Here is a 9233-nt window from a genome sequence, read left to right as displayed (position 1 = left end):
TCTGGTCCTGGATTATTTAATTGTTTGGTTCTCTTGTAAATGACCAGGATTGTTTTTTATGGATTGCTTTTTTCTTCATTCATTTTTTCTTTTGAAAAAAAAAATACAAGCAAGAGATACCTTTGTCTGCATAATTTTCAAATTTATTTGTTTGTTTGGGTTTTCTCAATTGAAGTTTTAAACAAGATTAAGTTTCTATTTAAAGAACTGAAATATTTTCTTTAAGTTCTATTAAATGTCTTTTCTTGTAAAAAATAATGCAGTTACATTTAGCTGAAGTGATGTAAAATGCCATTGAGAAAATAGAAGTAAACATGTTTTCAGAAGCAAATAAATAGTTTTGAATGACCCAAAATGGCATTTCAATAAATGAGCTGCCTTTTCAGTTAGTGATTAATGGTTTTTTTCATCCTAAGTAGACAGAGTTTAGAAATGTAGGACATCACCAATTCTTTCATTTCCAGGATAATGCAGAATGCTCAGCTTTTTGAAAACCCACTGAGATCAGGTCTAAATACTGATCTAACTGCCTGTCTGTGGCTTACACTTGAAGATGTGGCTGATTTTTCCACCGAAATCCCTCCTGGAGGCATAGTGGGTTTGCCATACCTTCTTCCCTTTTTGCTTTGCTGCTGGTGTGGATGGTTTGAAAGGTGGGGAAATCCATCCTCTTCCTCCTGATTTACACGTGAGAACAGCAGATCTTCAGGGCAAGTTTTTCTCCTCTCCAGGGCACGGCGGGTGCGGATTCCTGTTTCCCCTGTGGAATATTGCTCTGTGTGCTAAGCCAGTGTGGTGGGAGCTGCTGGCACAAAGGAAACACCTGCAGCTCTTAGCAGTGCCTGGGCTAAAAGAGGAACCAGGATTTTTCCAACAGCAGATGGCAGCTCTCCCTTGTCTCTCTTTCGTGCACACAACACATCTGTCAGTTCTCCTGAGCAGGGAAAGTAATTAATCCCCTCTACTCTCCACTTTATAAAGGTATTGGACCACCTGCTTTATGTGCTCACCACAGAAAATCCATCCCACGGGACCCCTTCATTGATGGGCTGTCAGTGTAGAAGGATCTACCCTAAAGAAAGTGACATCCTGTGCAGGAGGTGGAAGGTGTACTTCATGTCCTTCTCTTCTTGTCTCGGGTGTGAAAGATATGGGAGCTGCAATCCACCTCTGAAAAAAGCAACACGTGCAAGAGGCATCAGTGCCCTGTGTTCAGTGGCTGCCCTGAGTGCTTCTGTTTGCCCACCATTGTGGCAGCAAAGCAAAGCTCACATTTGCTTTGACAGTCTGGTTCTCAGAAAGATTTTGGGGAGCACAAACTGGGGAAAGGCAGTGAAACACCATTCCACTCTGGCACTTCACGGAAACATCATCTTCCAAATCCAGTGGGCATCACTGCTTTAGGATCTTCCAGCAATTTACATAACACATGTGCTAAATGAAGACTCTCTAACCATTCAGAGCTCTCACAAGATCCCAAAGTGGGTTTTGTGCTATGAAAAGGGCCAAGTGCCACAGGCACCTTCCTGTTTGCCAGCATTTTCCCGCCTTCCACTCTGCCACCACTTCATCATCCAGTGACACTTCTAGTTTGAAATCCTTTCCTCTCTTCAGCTGCTTTCCCTTCTGTTGTCAGTCCCACTTGCTGAACCCCTCAATTATTTTATCAGATCTTTTTCTTACTATCCATTTGCCAACTGTTCTCTCTTCTGCCTTCAGCCTCCTGAAAACTCAGGGAGCTGAGACTTGGGCCCCTGATGGAAGTGGTGATGCTTTTTATTCACTGAGAGGGACAAAGGTTTCCTGGGCAGCAGAATAATTTGCTGGTAGAAGCAGGAGATTGCTAATGTTATGACTGTATGAGAGCACTGGCCAGCAACAGATTTCAGAGAATAAAGGTGATCCTCTTGAAGTTCTATTGCACTGCACTGAGAACACAGCAGACACACACCTGCCACGAGAGCACAACACAGCAGCAGCTGCTCACATGGGCTCTGCCACCTTGCTGGAGGACCTGCAGAAGTGACAGTGCTTTGATGTGGCTCCAGAGTGCCATTCTTGGATCCCACAGAAGATTTCTTCAAGGCCATACTGTAAGGTGCCTTTTTCACCTCCTCCCCTCATCAGCTAGAACCAGCACTCTGTATCCACACTCCTGTTTCCAACACAGTGAGTGCTGCTTTTCTATAAGAGTTGCTTGGCAGGGGGGGAAAAGCTTCTGAAGGATTACAGCTCTGGGCTCAGATCTGCAGGAAAGTGATAAATATCACCAGACTGCCCAGGAGTGCTGGCACACCTCTAAAAGCAATTCCACAGGGGCTACGAGCGGCAGGAGAAATAATTCACACAACAGCTACAGGAAAATACGAACAATGATCAGATCTGCCTGCTCAGCCCTGATCCAGGATGGATGGCTTTGCCTCAAAGCCATGCAGCAAACACTGTCATGTTTGTGTAAAACAAACGGTGGGAGGGCTCCTTCTCTCATTCAGATATCCAAGGTGCCAGACTGGCTTCTGGAGGCTCTGGAGAGGTGACACAGCCTGACAACAGTGTCTTCCTCCAGAGCCACCAAGTTGCACACATATCCCACAGGAAGGCCTGTGGCAGGAGCCAGAGATGGAGAGAGTTCAGCACCTTCCTTGATTGATGTGTAAGCCCAGGACTTACTGCCCCAAAATTATTTATTATTGTATGCATAGCGATGGCCATCTAAATATCTTGCTTCTTATGATCAACTCAGTCAAGAAAAAGATCCTAAAGCAGACAATCATACATTTCTTTTACCTCTGAAACCTCCAACTCCTGCTTCTCTTAATGCTGTGTTGTAATTTCCTACTTCAATTTCTCCTTGCCTTGAGTGTAGTCAAAGCAGAAAAACTAGGAGCATATATTCTCCTTTGGTACCTTCTTCTGTGGTACCTTTTCTGGACACAGGTGAAAGTGGGCCTTACACTCCCTGAACCTGAAACATTAGCCACATCTCCAAAAAGGGGGTTGTTTAAAAGAAAAACAGTGGGGTACCACACTTGGATTGTATTTGATGCTTCACACTCACCTACCTATACCCTCTCCTCTACTAAAATTTCCTATTAAGCTCATGTTCTGTGCCATTTTTCTGATGATCTTTCAAAATTATCACATTTTTATATTAAACCAAACAGTCTCTGCTGCCTATGGAGGTTTTTCAGGTACATAGACATTAATTTACTGGGAGCATGCTTGGCAATTTTTGCCAGTCCCCTGCATGTAAATCGAGCCATGATCCCTGTGGTCTGCAGCTCACTAATCCTTTCAGTTTTAATGCCTGATTAGGTCCCAAATCCATCATTGTTAGTGAGATGTGGGTGTGGGGAGGGCAGGAGGATTTCATCCTCTCAGCTGAGAGTTAAGCTGCTAGAGGTCCACCCGCCTGGTGCTGTACCAGTGTATCAATTAGCTTGCCTGGAAATTTCGTTGGTGCTGCTCAGTGAGGTTGTAGAAAGGTCACACACTCCACTAGAAGTGCTGTGCTTCAACTTGAAGTCATTACATTTGACACTTTGCAAATCTCTAGGAAAAAAAACATCAAATAAAGCATGAGCATAAAAATATTTTAAAAACTCAAGTCCCCACTTCAAGCAGCACGTGAAGGAACACAAAATCATGATAATTAGCATCTTCGTAGCTCCTTAATTACAAGGATCTTGCTTCTTCATTCTGCAAGTGAGCTCTGCAGGGGCTGTAAGCTTGGTGCACTAGTAGTCATCACTGCACTTTGCAGTGGGAAACATCACCACTCTGCCTTGCACAGCGGGAAACACCATTAAAGATGGTTAAATTATCTGCCCCTAAAGGAAGACACAAAGTCCCTGATGGATGTCTCCATGTCCCAAACTCTGGGAAATTAAATTGTCAGTGAAGGTGTCATTTTATTGCTTAAAATGTAGCACTGCAGTATGAATAAAAAACACGTCATCCTCCCATGCTGGGAGGAGTGACCAATACCCCAGAGGGCTGTGCAGCCCTTCAGAAAGACCTCAACAGGTTGGAGAGATGGGCAAAGAACTTTCTGAAATTCAACAAACGCAAGTGCAGGTCCTGTACCTGGGGAGGAACAACCCTGGGCACCAGCACAGGCTGGGGGTGATCTGCTGGGCAGCAGCTCTGTGGAGAAGGACCTGGGTGTCCCAGTGGACAGCAAGCTGTCCATGAGCCAGCAGTGAGCCCTTGTGGCCAAGAAGACCAATAGGATCCTGGGCTGCATTAGGAAGAGCACTGGCAGAAGGTGATGGGGTGATCCTGCCCCTCTCCTCAGCCCTGGTGAGGTGCATCTGGAGGGCTGTGTCCAGTTCTGGGCTCCTCGGGACAAGAGAGACATGGAGCTCCTGGGGCAGGTCCAGCAGAGGGTGACAAAGATGATGAAGGGATTGGAGCATCTCAGTGAGGAAAGGCTGAGGGAGCTGGGCCTGTCCAGCCTTGAGAGGAGATGGCTGAGAGGGGACTCATCAATGCCTACCAGTATCTGAAAAGAGGGTGGCAAGAGGCCACTCTGCTTGGTGGAGCCAAGCCATGGGACAAGAGGCAACAGGCAGAAATGGATGCACAGGAAGTTCCACCTGAACATGAGGAAGAACTTCTTTACTATGCAGTGACCACACACTGGAACAGACACCCAGAGAAGGTGTGGAGTCTCTCTCAATGGATATCCAAGCACCATCTGGATGCAGTTCTGTGCCATGTGCTCTGGGATGGTCTTGCTTGAGCAGGGAGGTTGGACCAAAGTACCCAATGTGGCCTCTTTCAATCTTAACCATTTTATGATTCTGTGATCCTTGCAAGGAAAAAACCCTGTGGAATTAAATAGCAAAAAGACAGAATTTGTTTGAATTTTGCATATGTGTGTAAGAGAGTCACCTGCCCTTCCTACCAGAGAGTGCCTCCTCTCCAGTAAAGCATATGGCTGCAGTACAGACAACAGGCAAGGGTTTAGATGTCAAATAAACAGGTGACAATTTCTGAAGCTGAAGTGAACTGCCTCCTGCACCTCCAAACCCCTGCTCTGCCTGTTTATGCCCCTGGGAGGGGGGAATGCGCTATCTCAAACACAGCTGGGTGAGCTAGAATATGTGTCCCAGGGCTAGGGAAGGTGACAGATGGCAGCTGGTGAAGCTGAAGTAAGTCCATCACACTGAGATGCAGGTGAGCCCAAAGCAGCCAGGCAGGCTGCCACAAAAACACAGAATCATACAATATCCTGAGATAAAAGGAAACCACAAGGATTATCGAGTCCACCTCCTGTCCTGGGCACAGGACAACCCCAGCAATGAGACCCTGTGTGCCTGGCAATGTTGGACGTGTCTGTGGGAACAAGTCCTTCTCTCTCACCTTTGCTACAAACATCCTTCATGTGCTCTCACCTTGTCTGTTCCTTCCCCACACAGCTGAAAACACAGTGTGTCCCACACCACAATTGTTTCAGAACTGTGCCTGCATCGTATGGACTGCATTAAAAACTTATTCAAGCACCTCCTTGAGCCGTGTTTCCAGATGCTCTTTGCAGCATGCAGTTCATAAGAAGTCAGGCTCTAGGCTCATTTTTTCTGTATTGCAAGTGGTAAAACTAAATACAACTAAATAGATCACAAGGTAGTTGTTTTTGCAAAGAGAAAGCTGTTTAAACGTCCGAGGCTGGAGCTGACAGCCAGGAGCTGGCTGGGGAAAGGCGGCTGCTCCCAGCTCCGTGTCGGTAACACCATAAATTTAAGACTGGACAATTTACAGCCAAATCAAAAGAGGGCAGAGGAGGGAGCACAGCCAATCCCTCCTGCACTAACGACGCTATCACAGCTCCAGCTGGAAGAGGGCAGCATGTGTTGTATTTAATGGTTTATATTGCTCCACGCTGAGGTCACATTTCTGAGAGAAAAACAAATCAGCGGCAAAAGCAGGGAACCTCTGCTGCAGCACCTGGGTCTGGCCTGGAAATGCAAATTTGGGTCTAGATCCAAAATCTCAGGTGCCCAAGGACTTATATTTTAAGATTTAGATTTTGTTCATTTCTATTTATGCTAAAAAACCCCACCAAAGGGAAAAGGCTTAGAATGCATATATTAGCAGCTGGCCTTGGCTTCTTATGCTATTGTAAATGAGGTCAGCAGGACTCTGCAGAATTTTATCATAAGGTTGCAATTACCAATGAGACTTATGCCACACACATTTTACACTAAAGGAAACAGTTGCAGTAAAAGGCTGTTCAATTCAGACATCAAAGCACACAGTTCATGTCAATTAATAATGCAGCAAAATATAAACTTGAGATGCACAGAGACACCAAGAGTTTATTTTTTAAAAGAAAAATCACTTGTTGAGAAGTTCAATCACACTTTATATTAATTTTCCATTTTTTAACATTGTATAAAAGTGCATACATTTATTATTAGCTTAAGTACAGACATGATTTAAAAGGGTATGAATGTGTCACAGAAAACCATAAATTATAAATGGATAGGGACATGTCAAAAAAAGGCATTTTGTTAAATAAAACCCTCTTTCAAAGTAAATCTAGTGAGCCATTAAATTTTATGAAATACTTAACCATAGACTAGCTTGTCAGTCTATTCACCAGTTGCTCCTTTCCTACAGCCCATTTAGATGCGTTGTTTAGAAGTGGAACCTTGCAGAATAAGGTGACTAGAACACTCAGATTTTTGAGTTTATTGCTAACACCTGGATGTTGTTCTCCCTACAGTCAGTGAGATCAGTTCATTAGCTGTAACTGGAAAAAAGATTCAGTCCTCTCTTTTGAAATAATGACACCAAGGCTTCCATATTTAAATTTATATGGAAGAGCTGGTTGGAAAATATATTGAGAATACAGAGAAGACTGAGCTGAATATATTGTGGTAAGGTTAGTATTTTAGATCTTTGCCTTGTTTAATTTTTAATGTATTCATTTTGCATTTCTATACAGCATCTTTCAACATGGAAAACCAGGCTAAATTTAGTTCCAGTTAATGGGAGCTCCTTACTGAGCAAGTAAGGGCTGTGAATTCATTTGACAACATCTGCAGGAAGGGATGTGGCAGCACAAAGCAACTTCCTGAGAGTCCCAAGGAGAGGACTGGAAGTCAGTGACATTAGATGGGAGATGCATGCAGTCCCTGCATCTGGACCAGCAGTTCCAAACAGCTCTCCTCCAGAGGGCTCTTCCCCAGCCACAGCCAGCTTCAAGCTGCTGTTTTCCAGGCTGGAGCCTTGTGGAGGACAGCAGTGCAATTTTCCTCAGCCTTCAGCTGAGACTGATGGTGTATTTTGTGTGTGTTTCAGCATCCTGTTTTCCATACTACCCCAATGGGGCAAATTATGGCTAGAAAATCTCATTGCAGGACTGCTGAGTATTGGAAGGGCCAATATGCTGTGGGAAGAGAAAAGCAGCAAAGTAGAGCCTGTAATATAGAGAAAAGCATCCCAGGTGGTTCCACAGACTGAAAACAACCCTCAGACACAATTCTGCAAGGGAAATATTGGTACTGCAAGGGGAATGTCAGTGGTGCAAGGGAAATGCCAGCTTAGCCATGGTGGTGGGAGCTCTCTGACCCTCTTGTCCTGTGAGCCACAAGCCCAAATCTGCTGTTCTCATGTCACAAGCATCCAAAGAGCTGGATCCAGCAGCCATCCCTCCATCCCTCCACCCTGCTGGTACACTGAACAAGGCTGGGCCGCTACTGGGCAGATTGGTTAGCTCAGCTGGAGTGTGTGTATTTGTTTTGCCCCCCACACTGGGGATTTTGCTAACCCAGCAGAGCATGAGCTGTAGGTCTGGGGAGGATCTGTGCTCCATCTGCTCAGCAGGAGCACGTGGCTCCTGGTGCATCACTCCTTGTGCAGATTGCTGTCATCTGCTGCCCAGGTGTCTCCCAGCTCTGCACAAGGACACCCTGAGCCCAGCCATGCCCTGTGTCCCTCACTGTCAGTCCACCCTGAGGGTGGGCTGCAAGAGGTTCTTTCCCTTCTCTCCCACTGGCATGAGGGTAAAAACAGGATTACCTATTACTTGCTCCTCAGACTTCACTATCCATGAGATGGTGGTTCAGCCACGGGCATAAATTGATGCTTTGCACCTCACTGCTCGGACAGACACCCAGAAGTCTGCCATTAGGACTCTGTGTAAGGCAGTTGTTTCTTCTGTCCTGGTTTTGCTGTTATTTTTACCCTTTTCTTTTACTACATCTCAAAAATTCTGCAGAGTCTTAGCTAATTTGGCTTAATTTACTGCAAGGATTTCAACATTCAGTGAACCAGACCAAATTACTGATTTTAAATATCTGGTGTATAGCATGGGTAGAGTCTTGAATCAATTACAACCAGCAGAAATTAAGTGTGTACATATGTGAAGCCTGGTTCTACCTCTATGTTTTTCCCAGGAACTGAAGAAAGTTTCTCAGCAAGACAAGGAATCCATGATTTTTCTTTCAAGAGATCAGCCCTGAAGCCCCTGACACTAAGAAACAAGGCTCAGCAAGAGACTTGAGAATGCTGTGTCTGTTCTGTGGCTTCAGAGCTCTTCCTTGTGTGTTTCAGTAAAAATCCTTCCTTCATTTGCTCAGATTTTCTACCAGCATAATCACAAGTTTGGAACAGTTAAAATCAGGAAGAAGATTTGCAAAATCCATCCTAAAATATTCTTCCCTTTTCTTAGGGAGCAATTTACTCTAATACAACATAGAAATAATTGAAGCAATATGATAAGTTGAAGCAATATGATAAATTCACATCAAACTTTGGTTGTTCCAGTCGATCCAACAGTTTTCCCCAATTAATCTTGCTGTAATATAAAAATTAATCAAGTCATTTTATAGATTTGCACGGTGAGCTTCTGAATGACTTAATCCAGATTTTTTACATCTCTGAGGTGGATTTATAGTGCTAAAGAGTAGGTGTGTGTGTGAGTTTAAATAATCAGACTAAATTATTCACAGTGTATATATAAAGCTGAAAAATATTAATCTTAAAGAAAACACCTGTTAGAAGAACATTTAATGTCTATTTTCCTATTATTTGAGCAATTTTGAAAGACACTTTTCATGGGTACAGGGTGTCAAGTAAGAAATATTACGGTATTTTGCCTTGGGGGGTTGTGTTCTTATCTTCCGACTTGAGAGAGACCTGGGGTGAAATGTCCAAGCTGTTCTTGCTGTCACAGCCACATAATTCCACTCTGAAGTGTGTTAATGTTCTCTCTGAGCCGTTCC

The sequence above is a fragment of the Poecile atricapillus genome, chromosome 1 (genome assembly GCF_030490865.1).
Source record: "Poecile atricapillus isolate bPoeAtr1 chromosome 1, bPoeAtr1.hap1, whole genome shotgun sequence".
NCBI classification, from domain to species: domain Eukaryota; kingdom Metazoa; phylum Chordata; class Aves; order Passeriformes; family Paridae; genus Poecile; species Poecile atricapillus.
This window is presented reverse-complemented; position numbering follows the sequence as displayed.